General features: G+C 39.8%; 1 long non-coding RNA gene across 4 annotated transcripts in view; it reads right to left on the bottom strand.

Moving 5' to 3' along the window:
* Window positions 1-1,367: 1,367 nt before the first annotated feature.
* LOC141584582 (uncharacterized) overlaps window positions 1,368-16,322 on the bottom strand; it is a 58,122-nt gene continuing 43,167 nt past the window's right edge. For 2 of the 4 annotated variants that reach the window (XR_012517705.1, XR_012517708.1), the window contains 3 exons: window positions 7,925-8,109; window positions 5,465-5,538; window positions 4,392-4,457 (listed from right to left, as the gene is read on the bottom strand). This is a non-coding gene — a long non-coding RNA (uncharacterized LOC141584582). Of the gene's footprint in view, window positions 3,601-4,086; window positions 4,370-4,391; window positions 4,458-5,464; window positions 5,539-7,924; window positions 8,110-16,322 lie in introns of those variants that run through there. The other 2 variants (XR_012517707.1, XR_012517706.1) reach the window with 2 other exon arrangements.

Here is a 16,322-nt window from a genome sequence, read left to right as displayed (position 1 = left end):
ATACCACTCTTATTTCCTCCACTGCCTGACTTTATTGAATGCCATGGGGCATATTAATCAGTAAAGCCAAGTAGTGCATGAAATAAAAGTATAAATTAACCTGTAACATGAATGTAAAAGGGGCTTAATAAAATAGAAATAAATAACACTTTAATGATAATCAACCTGCCCTGTCTGAGCCAAGCAGAAATTGTGATAATGCCAAACACAGAGTCTAAAGAGCCCTATATATTTCTATGATGTTAGATGGAAGCACACATTGATAGGGATGTCAAAGATGGTAATTTTGGCTACATAAGCCAGAAACGGTGTGTTACTTGAATCATGTTACTATCAGTTCAATGGATAAACACATGGACTGCATTAGGCAACTATTCTAACCTCCCACTTTTTATCAAATGGTTTAGAAGGAATTGTCTTATTGGGTTTCCTCCCCACTCGTATGGTACTTTCTAGTTTTAGTTTTAGTTTTTTAGTTTTTTTCTGGAATGGGTACTCATTTCCTACTAAAATTATTTAAATCTCTTCTCTGTAATTGGAGTCCCCCTTTGCTTTCTTCACGTTATTGTGCCTTTTCTCTTTCTCGCTGGATCCAGTAGAATACGATATTAATATATTACACCTGCAAACTGTAAAACTTTTTAGGAAAAGACATTTTTGATATATATATTGACACATATAACTGGTTGACGCTCTAATTTTTTTTCTCCAAAAAGTGCTTTATGAGTGTATAATTGAGTCAACTACGGTACCACAGTGTAAGACACCTACAAAATGAAATTCAATGTTTATTTAAAACAAGTAGCCATAGAATGATAATTTCTTTTTTTTTTTTTTTTTGAGATGGAGTTTCACTCTTGTAGCCCAGGCTGGAGTGCAGTGGTGCGATCTTGGCCCACTGCAACCTCTGCCTCCCAGGTTCAGGTGATTCTCCTGCCTCAGCTTCCCAAGTAGCTGGGATTACAGGTGCCCGCCACCATACCCAGCTAATTTTTTGCATTTTTGGTAGAGACAGGATTTCACTATGTTGGCCAAACCAGTCTCAAACTCCTGAACTCAGGTAACCCACCCGCCTCAGCCTCCCAAAGTGCTGGGATTACAGGCATGAGCCATTGCGCCTGACGTAATTTCAAGTATTCACAGAAATACTGAAGCAGACCTAAGCTTTCTATCTTATCTCTAAATCTACATTTACATATGCCATGAAAGGGAGATCAAGGTAAGAGAGAGACTTATTATGTCTTTATTATATTATTTTAAATAATAAAAAGCATTTAGAATAATAAATTATGCTTCCCAAACGTAAGATGCTATTATCAATATTCATGGAAAGAAAAGACTCATAAATAGCTGAGTATTCTCCTGGATTTTAGCATTGACTATGTTAGTCAAGGAAGGTGACATAAAAACACTTTATATCATATTCTAAAATTATGTGAAGAGTGACTTTTAAATTAGATCTTCTTTATTTTGATTTCTAATGCTGTTGTTAAATCAACTGAATTAAATTTTCAAGGATCCTCTACCCTGGCACCAAATCAATTTCCCTGGAATGTAATTCTTATTATGTCTCCCTCTAAAACCCTCCCTGGCTCCCACTGCCTCTAGAATAAAGTCCTAACTGCTTAGCTGCACATCAGAACATCACAGATAGCCAACTGTTCCTCTGGATACACCCAAGTTCTCTATGTTAGTCTCACTAGGACCCCTTTCCAATACTACCCTATTTGCTTATGATCTTCTTTCCGCCTGAAGTATCTTTCCCTCTCACAGCTACACATCCCACCCACGGCCATCCCCATAGAGTTCTGTTCAACCTTCAAGACCTCTTCAAACGCCATTCCTCCCTAAGGTTTTCCCTAAGACTGGATTTTTAAATTTCAAAATGGAAAGAACGAGAAATCCCAATCCATAGAATTGTTGATGCATCATACAATTTTAAACCTTACACTGTTCGGCAAAAGAGAAAAAAAAAATTAATTACTCTCAATTTTTAAAAGTGTATGTGTTGCATCAATATTCAATATTCTTGGCAACGTAAAGTTGATGTTTAGTTTTAAGCTATCTCTTATGAAATCCAAAAATTGTGGAATACATTTTTTATCATCAAAAATAAAGTTAGGTTTACAAAACTCCTGTTAACCTAATCAGGAATCATATTGTAAGGTGATTTTTCTGACATTACTGGCAAAGTCACCAATTCAGGCATGTGAATATCACTTTAGAGTTGGCTCCCCGTCCAGGAGAGCAGAATAATCTAGGATGAGCTACAACATATAAAATGTATGCCCAGAGATGTTAAAATGGTTTAGTTAGAGAGCAAAATGTAATTCAGATATTCTGAATTATTTTACAGTAGTGAAAACCTACTGACCCAAGGACCTCATCAAGCATAAGGAAACAATATTAAAGGCCACTGGGCTTCTGCATTTTATTAGCTTTCAAATGGAAAACTAAGTCTGGCTCACATTAGAATGCCCAGGGATTGCAGTAGAACCTCTCCTTACTATCACAATCTTAAAAACATGTCAGATGGTACATTTTAACTTCTCTTTATTTCAGAAAACAAAAAGCTGCCACTGGAAATACCAGGAAACAGCTACAGAGATTACATAGGGATTTTAGCTTATTTTATTTTTCAAGAAATAATTAAATTTGAAATAGGATTTCTCTCTAGTTCAAAAAACAGGGAAGAAAACTCTTACTGCCAAGTTCTTGTCTATCAATTATTGTCAGCGATATCCTGATAATTTCCTATAATTAAGGAACAAAAATTGACCCTCTGTGACTTAAAACTGCAATAATCTAGCACATGGTGATTGCCCATGTTCTGAACATCTATGTTATACATGTACACAGATGGTAAACATCTACGTTAGAAATGTAAAACAACGACTATAATAATTATTATTATAATAATCTAGCCGGAGAAACTGCAGACCATAAAACAGTATGGGCTCCCCCTGCTGTTTCTACTGCTAAACTTAACTAACATTTCCGGTTGCCAGGGCTTGGTGCCCTGATTTTAAGGCTGATTCATAAACAAAGGGTAAACAAAACAAAATTAAAATACCATTATGTCAATAAATCAGTGGGTTGAGGGGAAGAGGAGAAAGGAGAGTGCCAATGCATTTAATGTAATAAAGAAGTGTGAACATGAAGGTGAGTAGTGCTTGGCATTCCAAAAGGTAATGAGTTTCCAGGGAGCATGGAGCTGTCCGGCCACTGCATTTAGATTAAGAAGTTTTCCAAGTCTGACTTGCTGTGGAACTTTTTCAAACCTAAAAATCATGTAATGCCCTTGGGCAAACTGGATACGGTGCTGCCATCTCTAGTCTCTGCAAGTGCAACATGTAAACCAGCCCCAGCCCAACAGGGCACACTGAGGAGATTATTTTGGAGAAACTGTAATGGCATTGAACAGGAGGCTAGCTTAACATCTTGTCCAAGTGAGATTCCCAAGCCTCCTCCGTGATGGCTGCTTGGAGTTCTGTAGGCTAATGAGGGGAACCATCTGTAGTACTTTGCCGCAGATGTGTCCCCCTCATACTGTGCCAGTGTCTCCTGAGGAGAGGGTCTGTCGAGGGCTCCAGCATCACTCTGCAAGGGAAGATTGTGCTATTTCACAAGCATGTAATCTAGAGGCCAAAGAAATATTTAATTATTCACATATACACATTTTAGTATGCCTTATCTTTTCAAAAGTGAATATCTGAATGAAAGTGTGAGTGTCCTTATTTGTAAGTACATCATTATGTTGTCACATTCAGAGACTTCTACCCACACAAGTAAAAATGATATCCTATGGTTATTTCTTTAACTAAACTATGCACTGTTTAGAATGAAAGAAGGATTTGAATCAAGTTAACTAATTATTTGCCAATATCACTATTTCAAAGTCATCAGAGCAATTGCTAAAGAGAAAAAATATAAATACATTCAGTCATGTTCCCTTCCTTCCTTTGAAAGTGTTCATTTGCATGTAGAGTTACTTTCTAATTTTGTAATATCAAAAAGTGATAAGAAATTAAATTCAAATGATAAATCTTAAAATCTTTATGAGTAAATTTCAAATTAAGATGGAACGACATTTCAAAGCATTTATTTGGTAGCATATGGAAAATTATATAGGATTATAGTAGGCATCAAAATATTTTAAGGCAACCATTAAACAGTCTTAAAGATAGAACTAATCACAAACTCAGCACTTAAAGTAGGTACTTACATAGTACAAAGCTGTTTTAAAAGAGTATAAATTATTTTATTTTGCTGTAATTCTCAAAATTTTATGGCAATTCAACTCTATCATTCATGTGTTTCAATTAATCCACTGTCATTGATAGAGCCTTATAAAGTTAATTTGCTTTTTCTAAAAAAAAAAAAAAAAAAAAAAACGTAGTAACATTCCTTTTCAAGTACTGACTTGAAACTCTTATTTAATGGTAGGAGCTCGGCTTCTGTATCAAAAGACAAAAGGGACACAGAGGAGACAAGGTCAACTGAAGATTTTTAAGATTTTTAACCAGAGTCTTATTATATATAAAAAGATATAAGATGATTAAAACCAAGAGGAACATGTCAACATTTTGACTTGGTTGGTAACAAGATTAACTGAATTTTTTATATCAAATATGCAGTTTTTAGTAAAAGTTTAAAATATACTCAAAATAGTAGTCTCCGTAAATTTCACACACCAACACCATGACCAACTATTTTACTATCCATAGGCAAGATTTTAAATGTTATTTCTCCAACAGCATAGTAATATAAATTAGACTGAGGAAAGACTGTGACAATGTCTTCCTTCCTGAAACCTCCTCTTAAATTAGATCTGCCTTCCAAAAATATTATTACAAGAGTTTTGGTTCAGATTATCCTTATTCTCTGTAACTGACATAAATATAGATATATGAATGACATTTAAAAAGGAAAGTTCTTCTTTACAACCTTCAGCTTGTTTTCATAATAAATTCCACGGGGAATATTAGTAATAATAATTGATTTTAGCAATAAGTAATAGAGTTATAAAGAGCTCCAGCTATTTCGTGAAAGAACTGTCTCAGCTTCAGGTTTTATTTATTAGCATTTGAAGTCCCTCCATAACCCTAGTAAGACCCGCTATGGCTTAATTAAATGAGAAAGATGGCCTGCCGAAGATTCTTTGTTCTTAAAATAAATACTGTATGTTTTCTATTTTCCTGTAAATCATCACAACCTATTTCTATTTGAGAATAGATAGAGCTCCAAACCTACATGTACTTTATACCTCCCAAATAAGTCTCTTTTGCCTGGAAATTTTATATTTTTTTCATAGTGTACCGCCTACAAATACCGTCTTAAGAGGTTTCTCCTTTACTAACCATTTGAGAGTTATTCATCTCAGAGGTGCACCAGTGAGGAGGTAACAGAGCCTGTTACAGCAGAAATATTTGCCACTCAAAAATGAACACAAATTTACACTTACAACATGTCCTCAGTGCTGTGTTTGTGATGAAGTTCCACAGTTATTACGTGTCCTAAGTATATGTTCAAGCATATCTACAAATGAAAAACAAAAGGCTAAAAATTCACTGGCAAAAGATTGAGCTGCTCCATCAACATGGCAGGAATATTTCAAATAAATGATCTCTTCTCAAATCCTTTGGAGAAATGATTGCATTTGTCTGGCCTTTCCTCTCCCTGCCCCTGCCAACCGTTTTTCTCTACTTGCATCTATAATCTCGTCTGCTCCTCTCTGGCCACACTGCAATGATTCCCCCATTATGCTGATGGAAAAAAATGAGGAGGATGAGGGATAAGGGGAGGGGAGAAGACCGACGCCTTCCCAGATTAGACAGCGACAGGGCGGCTCCCCTCTACCACCACTAGCTGGCGCCAGAGCCCTAAAGATGCGGTGATATATTGCGTCATCTCTTGCTAATTAACAAAGCTGTTTTCGAATTGATCGTAGTTATTCGAGGAAAACATGAATGATTTTGACTGTAAACATGTAGTAAAGCAGCAGCAGCATCGTGGGTGACATCCCGACGAAAATAACTCCATCATATGCCTTTAAGCTTTTGTCTTAAAAAAAAAAAAAATGGCAGAAAAAAAAAAAAAGAAATGCATCCTTGAAGAATTCGTGGGTTTTTATCTTACCCAAATAATAAACCAAAGGGAAGTCTTTTTATCCTCTACAAACTATTCACTGTATATATAAAACCGTAAAACTTTCCGGTTATATAATGCTCTGGTAACCTAAATAAAGTGCCTTTTTTTTTTATTATGTCTTTAGTCTAAGACAGGAATACCCGACACGTCAGGGTCACAGGGAAAGGTACTTTACTGCGTTAGCTCCTAATTCACTTTCACACTCCTTCCTCCTAACTAGTTTCAGCTTTCTTCTTCTGACCACGGACGCTCCAAGCTTTTGCTTTTCTCATCCTATTCTTCCCTCTTGTACAAGCAAACACTGTCCTTCCAGATGCTTCCATGGCTGCAGGATCTGTAGGGAGGAGCCCTCAGCCAGCCAGACAAATGCACAAAACATTGCTCACTTTAGGAAAACACGGCTCCTGGACAAACGAGCAGGAAACAGTGCGTTTAGTTGACGACGTAAATTACCGTTATGCAAGTAAGACATACTGAGTTTAGGTCTGGCTAGAATAAAATCCAAGGTGAAAAATTCAAGCTCTAACCATAGAAAATATTATTTTTCATTTGGGAAAATTTCCTATATATGTAGCACATTTTTATCATTAGAAAAATAAAGAACACTGATTATTTTGACAAGCGAAAGTACATTCAAACTGCAGTGAAATACTATAATTTTTTAAAGAAATACTTCATAGTTTCACTTGTGAACATATTAAATGGCTGGGAATACTCATTCAAATCACACGCCCTATTACCCACCCCATGCCCTCATTTCCTCTGGGGACTGCGGAGGCCTGGCACTTGGGAAAAGACGGAACTGGCTTCTCTGAGCCTTCTGGCTTTCATAGGCAGACGAATGTCAAGCTTTCTTTCCTTCACCCTTACCCTAATTCCTCAAAGGAAAAATGCTAAGCTTTATCTTGGGTGGACTTGCTTTACCCTACACTAAAAAATAAGATTGAAACTTCTGTTCTGCCTCTATCAGCCAGATTTCTACACGTGGTTTTTCTAAGGCTACTCCTGAACTGATTTTCCCTCAGGATATCAGGGAATCATTCATTACCCTTTAATCTCCAAATAAGATCCCAGAAATGAACCAGGACAGAAAGTAGCCTGGACTGCAAACCAATGTTTGTTTTGATGGCTTTTTGGTTTTCTAGTTGAAATCTCTTTTAGAAACTTTTGTAATGACAACTGGGTGACTTTGATCTAGGAGAGAACATTGAGAAAGTGAAAATGAAGTTTGAGGGAAGTGTCAAAAATGCTGCATGACAAACAACCAGAAGCTCAATATGTCTGCAGTGTAACGAAAGGTCAGGTTTAATCCTTTGTTGTCAGTCGTAATTTTGCTGGGCCCTTTAAAGAGACATCATGACAGAGAAACTACATTAAACACAATTTGGTATGCCCTAATGTTCATGCTAACCACAGTTAGCTTTTGTTACTTACTGGCCTTGACCTATAGATGGACTGATCAGGTGCTACTGAAACCGCAAATCGCTCTCTAAAGCCTAGTGCAGGCCTGAGTCATATGCGGTTTAATTCATATTCCACTCAACATGCCCGTTTTATTTCCAGTGGAAATTGCTCATTTAATTGCACTGTAAGTTTTATGGTGTATGCCCCAGGCTGCGTTCTTTATGCTAGGCATTTCAGTATTTATGGCGTAGCTATACCCAAAACTTCAAACATAAAGTAAAACCAGCAAAATATGCTCTCCTCCAGTTCCATAAATACTTTTCACCAGTTTCATTATTTTTTCCAATGAGATTAAATGAGTGTGTCAAACCTGTAACGCAGACTGTTGGTTGGTGTCTCCAGAGCTGCTTTTGTCCTTCGTATTCAAATCCAATATAGCCCCTTTTTCCTGCTTCTGAATGAGACTGCAAAGAGCAAGTATGGTCCTTCTGTGTATGGCCTAGCTCTCCAGGAACAATAAAGCCTTCCTCTGTTGGTGGTCTATAGAATTTGTATCTGTGAGAATAACATGTAAAAGGTTTTGGTGTTTTTAATGAACTATGCCTGCTTCTAGGTCATACCTACACCCACTAAATAAACACTGGATTACAGATCGAATGTGTATGTTGCAAAATATAGGTCATTTAAAGAAATAAATATGTCAGCCTTGTACTGCAGATGGCTCCTGTGTTTTGGGGCAGGAGCAGACAGACATATGATTTTACCTATAGCAGATCAAAATGCATTCCCATACCACACAAATGCAGAAAGGACTCTGCTATGTTTTACTAAACCTACAACTGTTTCTAATCTGCTACTGTTATCCATCCCACTATGTGAAATATATAAAAGCATGTTTCCAAGAAATTCCAGAGTTTTAGACAAATGCTTCTTGATAAAAGCCATTAGTGGCTTTTTAGACAGCTTAAATAAAATGGTACAAACAGAAGCCTTATCATAGGGGTTTCAGAAAAGGAAAACAATAAGACAGTAGGTAGAGAACAACTCATTTGTCTGTAGATTTGGAAGTTGTCATAGGGTCAAGTGAAGATGTTTGCCAAATTGAAGGAGGTAAGGACATATTTAGAGTCTCTAGGAAAGATGGCAGATCTCAAGAACTAAGATTTGAATGCAAGAACAAAGAAGAATAGAAAAAGACTAGAGTTGTGTTTTCAAAACAATAGGGAACAATTCCTAGACTTAGAATAAGCTAGAGGTGGTAAGCTGACCTTTAGTAATAGAATTCTTAGAGATTTGCCTCCAGTGTAGTAGATGTCAGTGAGTCAAGGATGACTGAGGATCTTAAGAAAGATGTGGCTTCTTCCTTCCCAGAAAAGCCCAAAGGAGTGATCCCTGCAAATCCTCCAGAGTATAAGGTGTGCACCCAGTGACAGCCTTCCTCACAGGACTTAGTTTAAACTTACTTATCACAGCATCAATGTGTTCATTCCTATCTCAAGTAGGATTCAGGGCAGATGCAACTGGCTGAAAACCCAAAATAACAGTGGCTTAGGTAAAATAGAAATTGTAGTTATTGTTGGGATTGTCCACACATTCTGGTTCTCCTGCTTTTAGGGCAAATAGACTACTTGCCTACCTTTTTGGAAGTTAGATATGGTATGTGACTTGCATTAGTCAGCAAAATGGCACATGTCATTTTCAGGTGCAAGCCCTACCAGTATACGATTCACTACATTCCCTTCATCTTTGTCAGCAATGGTAAAAGCATTGGTTGACATGGACACTGTCAGCCTGGCTTTCTGAGTAACCGTAATGAGCAGAGTCCCCCGATGACCAGCAATGGACATATGGTGTGATCAAGAATAAACTTGTGCTGGGCTCGGTGGCTCACACATATAATCCCAGCACTTTGGGAGGCCAAGGCAGATGGATCACGACGAGGTCAAGAGACCAGTCTGACCAACATGGTGAAACCCCATCTCTACCAAGAATACAAAAATTAGCCAGGTGTGGTGGCTTACACCTGTAGTCCCAGCTACTCAGGAGGCAGGAGAATCACTTGAACCTGGGAGGTGGAGGTTGCAGTGAACCAAGATTGTGCCACTGCACTCCAGCCTGGGTGATAGAGCAAGACTCCATTTCAAAAAAAAAAAAAAAAAGAAAGAAAGAATAAACGTGTTGTTTTAAGCTGCAGGTCAAATTTCTTTCTCACACAAAAGTCTGATTGGTGGGGCTAGGACTGACACAGTCATTCATGGTTTGAGGGACCCAGGGTCCTCTGTCTTGCTATCCAGCTGTGCATGGCATGCTCATGATCCATGGTTACAGCACTCAAGCTTTAAGCAACAGGAAGCAGGAGGCAAAGGGTGTGCTGCCCATCGAGGAAGGTTCCCACAAGCTCTCTTCCACTTGGGTGCCTTTGGCCAGAACTTGGTCCCATGGCAGCACCTAGAGTTGCAAGGGAAAGGGAATCAGGGAAGACTGGGTGAGGCCAGTCAAAAATTGTGGGTTATTTGACTACATAAAGGAATCCAGAGGACTGCATTCTGCCTTAACTCTCAAGAACTCCTTTTATAAATGTGGAGATGATAGGATTGCACTGTCCATCCCCATTCTTTAGAAAAACACAGAAGTAGTGAGAATATAAATCAACGTGGATGACGGGAGATTGAGGCGAAGCCACCCTAACTAATTTAGTTGTTGGAAGGGGGATTTTCTTCTTCCCCAACACCTCTGTTGATAAGAGATTATAAGACAATCATCTTCATTATGACCTTCAACAAGGTTTGAAATTGGACTCTTTGTAGTCATTTCATGTACTTGCTTATCTGGCTACTTTTAAAGAAACACCACAAAATTCAAATTTATATTATCTGCTATCATATCTCATTAACAGCCCAAAAAATACAAGATACAGAGATAGAACGGCCGACATAATCTAGGAATTACATTTAAGTGAGTTTGGCTGTACATTCACTGTTTCTTGCAAAGACCAGAGCTGCAGAAAAATAGATTAATGTGATTAAGTCTAACATTGGGGAATTGTTTCTCCATTGTGTCTGAGCTGAGGCTGGCAGCAGGAATTAGTGCCGCTACCTTTAAAGGGCAGATCACGATTGATCTGGTTCCCAAGGCAGTCATTGAACAGACTTGGTGAAACTGGTCATAGCAGAGCTATATTCCACTGCAGGAAGAGCCCGACTCTTTTAACAGTTCAAAGAAAAGTGAAAAGCTTTTTGTTTGTTTTAGTTTCTCATCTAAGTTCATTTTTGTTCACCATTCCTTAAATAAAACTTTTTTTCATCATCAAGAATGTGTCTTAAGCATTTTTGGTGAGCACTACACATAGGCCAAGAAGGGAATAGAACTTACGGTCCAAGATGTGGAGAGGACAAAGGCTGACCACCGAATACATGGCCACTTTCGTACCAAAACTTGCCATTAAAATGCAAATCCAAAGAGAACCTGAGGCAGGGAGTGGTGCGGTGTCATTGGGCTACCCCTCTTTTCCTGGACCTCTGCAGTACTTCTTTGCCTGCTTCCTCCCTTTATTTGTATAGTGGAAAATCTGTCGTTCACTGCTGGGGTTCAAGCACGCCTTGGCATGTTTGTCAAACTGGCAGGCAGGCCTTGCACAGGCCCGAGGGGCCCTTGACAATGGACTCAGACTGGGTCTGCCACTTAAAGTCAAACGTATCCAGACAAATCTGGCAAGTGAGCAGGGAGTGGGGGAACAGGGTATGTGTGAGATGTGGGAAAATGTCTCAAAAAAAAAAGTCACTCTCGGAGAAGAGGGAGAGCCTCAGCTGCATGACATGAGGACTGATTCATTTTCACCTCTCAAAATCATTCCTTTTTTAAACATTTTTCAGTCCTAGGAAATTGGGTCAGAATCTGAGTACCCAGTGGGATCGTTGCTGTTGGACACTTGTAAGATGTGGAATCCGTTCAAAAAACAAGCCTGAAACATGCCTTTGTATACCTTAGGAAAAGATGCCCTGCATCAGAGCTCTGCCCAGGGAGAGACTAGGGCAGGTAACTGCCATCCAAAACTGAGCAGCCACTCCTAGAAGCCACTCACGCCTATAATCCCAGCACTTTGGGAGGCCGAGGCGGGTGGATCACGAGGTCAAGAGATCGAGACCATCCTGGTCAACACGGTTAAACCCCGTCTCTACTAAAAATACAAAAAATTAGCTGGGCAGGGTGGTGCGTGTCTGTAATCCCAGCTACTCAGGAGGCTGAGGCAGGAGAATTGCCTGAACCCAGGAGGCAGAGGTTGCGGTGAGCCGAGATCGCGCCATTGCACTCCAGCCTGGGTAACAAGAGCGAAACTCCGTCTCAAAAAAAAAAAGACAAGCAACCAGGCCCGGCGTGGAGGCTCACACCTGTAATCCCAGCACTTTGGGAGGCCGAGGCAGGTGGATCGCTTGAGGCCAGGAATTCAAGACCAGCCTGGCCAACATGGTGAAATCCTGTCTCTTTTTTTTTTTTTTTTTTTTTTTTTTTTTGAGATGGAGTTTCGCTCTTGTTACCCAGGCTGGAGTGCAATGGCGCGATCTCGGCTCACCGCAACCTCCGCCTCCTGGGTTCAGGCAATTCTCCTGCCTCAGCCTCCTGAGTAGCTGGGATTACAGGCACGCGCCACCATGCCCAGCTAATTTTTTGTATTCTTAGTAGAGACAGGGTTTCACCATGTTGACCAGGATGGTCTCGATCTCTTGACCTCGTGATCCACCCGCCTCGGCCTCCCAAAGTGCTGGGATTACAGGCTTGAGCCACCGCGCCCGGCCAATCCTGTCTCTTAAAAAAAAAAAAAAAAAAAAAAAAAAAGGCAAGCGACCAAAAGTATTTAACTCCTGCATTGACCTAGGCCCCTCTCCTCCCAGCAGTTACCTGGGAAAGATACTCAGAATCAATGAGAAACGGGAAACAGAGAGCCTACTATGGACTGAATTGTATCCCCTCCAAAATGAACATGTTGAAGGCCAAACCCCCAGTTTGATAGTATTTGGAGAGGTGACCTTTGGGAGGTATTAAATAAAATTTTTATAAGGCCATTGCTTTGGACTTGTTGCCAGTAAACTGAGTTCTTTCCCCACTTTGTACTGATCACAAAGGAAGAATGTCCAGTTGGAAAAGGCAATCAGGTTTTATTCACTGGCCAAGACTGCAGAAGGGAGGCTCTCGCTCTAAACGGCCCTTCTCCCTGAACAACAGCAGTCATGGGTACTTTAGGGACTGGGTGTTGGGAGAAAGAGTGTCGGCATGTGCAGGCTGGGACTTCAGACACATGGGCTTAATTCAAAAACATACTTCTTCATACAATGCATGTATACAAAATGGGAGAGATTTTCTTTTGGGGAGAGATTTTAACATTATAATGATAGGTTAATGATCTGAAGGTAGCTAGGGATCACTGTTCCAGTGTGTGCTGGTTAGCAGGTCTTATCTCCTTCTGGTGTCTGGCAAGGGGTCAAGAAGCTCTGGCGCCATTCTGGCCTGTCTGGTTTCTTTAAGCAGCTGTGCCTATAAATAAAGCAACTAAAGGAAAACATTTTTTTAAAAAACGTTCCCAGTTATTTCATCAGGGCTGCCCTGGTAACAGACCCAAAAGGCCAAACCAAATGGAGTCATTCATGCCACGTAATCAAACTAAGGAAGCAAGTGGCCCAGTGCACTAGCTCATGCCTTTAATCCCAGCACTTTGGGAGGCCAAGGTGGGCGGATCACGAGGTCAGGAGATCGAGACCATCCTGGCTAACACAGCGAAACCCCATCTCTACTAAAAATACAAAAACTTAAGCCAGGCGTGATGGCATGCCCCTATAGTCCCAGCTACTCGGAAGGCTGAAGCAGAATTGCTTGAACCCGGGAGGTGGAGGTTCCACCACTATACTCCAGAGTGCAAAAAAAAAGAAGAAGAAGATAAAACTCCAAACAGAGTGTTATTCTGAAAAGAGGAGGTTCACAGCTACCAATAAGAAAGGGCCCAGTCAACCTGAGCTGTCAAGAAAAGGAAGTTCCCTCTACTTTAACCCTTACGAGGAAAGGTAGCCTGATGAAGTAACCTGATGTTAACCATTCCTCGTTCTTAAAAAATATTGTTTGGCTGGGTGCAGTGACTGACGCCTGTAATCCCAGCACTTTGGGAGGCCGAGGTGGGAGAATCACTTGAGCCCAGGAGTTTGAGACCAGCCTGAGCAACATCCTGAAACTCTGTCTTTATTATTTTTTAAAAAGCATATTTAAAAAAATTTTTAATTCATTGTTTTCTTGTTCCTACCTTACAAAAACCAACTGCTCTGTCATGCTCAGCAGAGTGCCTTTTCTAAATTGTGAGATGAGATGATCTCTTATTTATGAATTGCTAACAAAAGCCAATTTCATCTTTAAACTAAATTTGTTATAACTTTGTCTTTCGACAGAGGTGATGAGGATTTAGATGATGTCATGACAGTGGGGCCTTCCTAATGGATTAGTGCTCTTATGAGGATACAGCAGACAACTTGCTTCCTCCCCTCCCCACCCCAGCCCCCACGTAAGGGTACAAGGAGAAGGTGGCTTTGCACTAGACGGGAAAATCACCCTCACCAGGGGACTAACTCAGCCCCCTCCTTGAAGGCTTGGACATCCCAGCCTCCAGAACTGTGCGAAACAAATTCCTCTTGTCAAGTCACCCAATCTGTGGTGTTTTGCTATGGCATCCCTAGCTGACTGAGCCAGAACGATACATGAAAACTCCCAATATAGAGATCTCTGGCTAATAGGCCAAAGTACACAGTTTAGATTCTAAGTGGGCTCCCTCCCTCCCCTTAAGCCCAAGTCCAGTTTGGGCATCTTCCCTCCCTTACATCAATAAGAGAAGAAGAAAGTAAAAAATAACCAAATTGTGACCTGAAATCTGATCTGACCTGGCAAAGCCTGAGAAAGGCACTGGGAAGAGTGGGGTGGTAACCTAAGGAAGACTGATTCAATGATTAAATCACCAACACTTTATTATAACATAGTTGAGAGCGAATTCTCAAAATGTGAGAGCCACTACAACAAGCAGGTGAAGAAAATATCAGAAAACCAAAAGTAATGTGGGATAAATCAATACAGTATTCCAATACCAGAACCCAAAAGGAACAAAAATGTTAGTAAGAATTTACTACAATATATTACTGCAATATATTAACATTGCTCTTTGGCTCACAAAAAACAGAGGAGAAGTATTTTTTCTGGAACAAATCCATTTCTATAATTACTTAACTGACTAATCCAATAAGGCTAAATTTACTAAACTCCAAGTTTACAACCAAGAGTTTTTCTTTCTTCTGATGTATCTTAGAATGTTTTAAAGTATTTTTCATTTTATATAGAATTATTAGAATGCTAGTGGTATGTAATGTAACTGTTATAGTTTTAATAAATAATAAAATTAATGCAGTCTCTTAAATAGCAACGTAAAATGATTCATTGTTCTTCAAATTATAATATTCACTATGCATGTTTAATTGGAAAAAAAGAAAATATCCAACTGGAACATGGCTTTCAAACTTTTTTGTATCCATAAAACCTTTTCAAAAGCTACACTGGGCTAGGCGCAGTGGCTCATGCCTGTAATCCCAGAACTTTGGGAAGCCAAGGTAGGTGGATCACTTGAGACCAGGAGTTTGAGACCAGCCTGACCAATATGGTGAAATCCTGTCTCTACTAAAAATACAAAAATTAACCTGGCATGGTGGTGCACCCCTATAATCCCAGATACTCAGGAGGCTGAGGCAGGAGAATCACTTGAACCCAGGAGGCAGAGGTTGCAGTGAGCTGAGATTATGCCACTGCACTCTAACCTAGGCAACAGAGTAAGACTCTGTCTCAAAAAAAAAAAAAAAAAAAAAAAAAGCTATGCTTTACACAAACATTCCCTAGAAATACAAGTAAACACAGATCTGCTCCGGGGTTGTGTGCTGGTAAATGTTTAACAAGGAGTTCCCTAGGAGAAACTAATTTGGAGGTTTGCTGCTTTCTACGGTATAAATGCTCCCACCATGACCATCAGACAGTGCAGAGCTGGAAAAAGGAGCATACATTCTTGTCCTGTAAGTGGCATACCTCCACACCAACCAGTTCCCTCAGAACTCTTTCCCCCTGCTATCTTAATGCCCCAAGGGGCATAGTTTCAAACTCATTGTTAGATAACTTTGTGTGGGGACTCTCTTTGATGGCTATCTCTAAAATTGATAAACTGTTGCTTATCACTTGGAAATCCTGTTTTCCTAGTCTTAGGATTTCAACGAAGATCTTGTAAAATGCACAGTAGGAATTTAGTACACTAATAGATGACTTTTCATGCTCATTTAAATAACCTTTTGACCTTCATGCCATGACATTCCCAATATGTACTTTAGACATATTTTTTCCTCAAATTTAATGTTGCATGGAATTCTAAAAAAGGCAAATAAACCAATTCTTTGTTGTTGTTGTTTTGTTGTTGTTGTTGTTTTCAATTTTTTTTTTTTAAGATGGGGTTTAGCCATGTTGGTCAAGCTGGTCTTGAACTCCTGACCTCAGGTGATCCGCCCACCTCGGTCTCCCAAAGTGCTGGGATTACAGGTATGAGCCACCATGCCCGGCTGTTGTTTTGTTTTTGGTTTTGGTTTTGGTTTTTTTTGAGATGAAGTCTCACTCTGTCACCAGGCTGGAGTACAGGGGCACCATCTTGGCTGACTGCAACCTCCAACTCTCTGGTTTAACCGATTTTCTCGTGTGAGCCTCCCAAGTAG

This window comes from Saimiri boliviensis, chromosome 5, assembly GCF_048565385.1.
Source record: "Saimiri boliviensis isolate mSaiBol1 chromosome 5, mSaiBol1.pri, whole genome shotgun sequence".
In the NCBI taxonomy this organism is placed as follows: Eukaryota; Metazoa; Chordata; class Mammalia; order Primates; family Cebidae; genus Saimiri; species Saimiri boliviensis.
Note: the sequence above shows the minus strand (reverse complement) of the source record. Positions and strands in the feature narration are given on the sequence as shown.